Below are 821 nucleotides of genomic sequence, written 5' to 3'. Positions count from 1 at the left end.
TAAGGCAAAAACTGAGGTTCCTGCTCACCAATACAAAGAGCCAAGCCCACCGTTCCCCATCCCTCCCCCCAATGTCCAGTCCATTGTCACCCAATCTGGGATCGCCATGATGTTGTGGGAAACTTTGGGTTGTTTAGGCTGCTGGAATTTCACACTCAGGGCAAGCAGCCTTGAAGATGCCTGGCATAACCGGTACAAACAGCAAATGGCATTAATTCTTTGTCACTTCATTACTATCTGGTCCTTTCAACTGTGCATGAACTAACCCATGATGAGTTCATGTCTTATACTTTTACCTTAATCCCCCCAAATCAGCTCTACTACATTCAGGAAGGGCATCACCATTTCTTCAAAGCACCATGTCAATGGAGATTCTCAGTCATCCAGGTCATGGTTGTCCCAAAGGTGCTTTTTCAAAAGACAACTGGGCTTTGTTTTTCCTTGAAGATGTTTTGCTTCTTACCCAAGAAGCTTCTTCAGTTCTGAAGAAGCTTCTTGGATGAGAAGTAAAATGTCTTCAAGGAAAACGTCTTTTGAAAAATCACCTTTGGTATTTTCAGAGCACCCTTCTTTTCATAAAATATCTCTCAACCTAATCTGAGAATTATAGAGGTTTCCTGCAAGAGAGATTATTATTCTATTCCCAAATGACAGAGTTGTAGGCACTTTTCTAAATAAAGAAACCAGATTTAAAGGATCTTAATTCAATCCTCCTATATGAATTATTTTGATAGTGGTCATATTTCATTCATCCATTACACATATAGCTTTCCTGTAAATTTCATTTTATTCTATAACAATTAAAACAAACAAGCACATGT

The sequence above is a fragment of the Protobothrops mucrosquamatus genome, unplaced genomic scaffold, assembly GCF_001527695.2.
Source record: "Protobothrops mucrosquamatus isolate PMUCROS unplaced genomic scaffold, P.Mucros_1.0 scaffold_22, whole genome shotgun sequence".
In the NCBI taxonomy this organism is placed as follows: Eukaryota; Metazoa; Chordata; class Lepidosauria; order Squamata; family Viperidae; genus Protobothrops; species Protobothrops mucrosquamatus.
Note: the sequence above shows the minus strand (reverse complement) of the source record.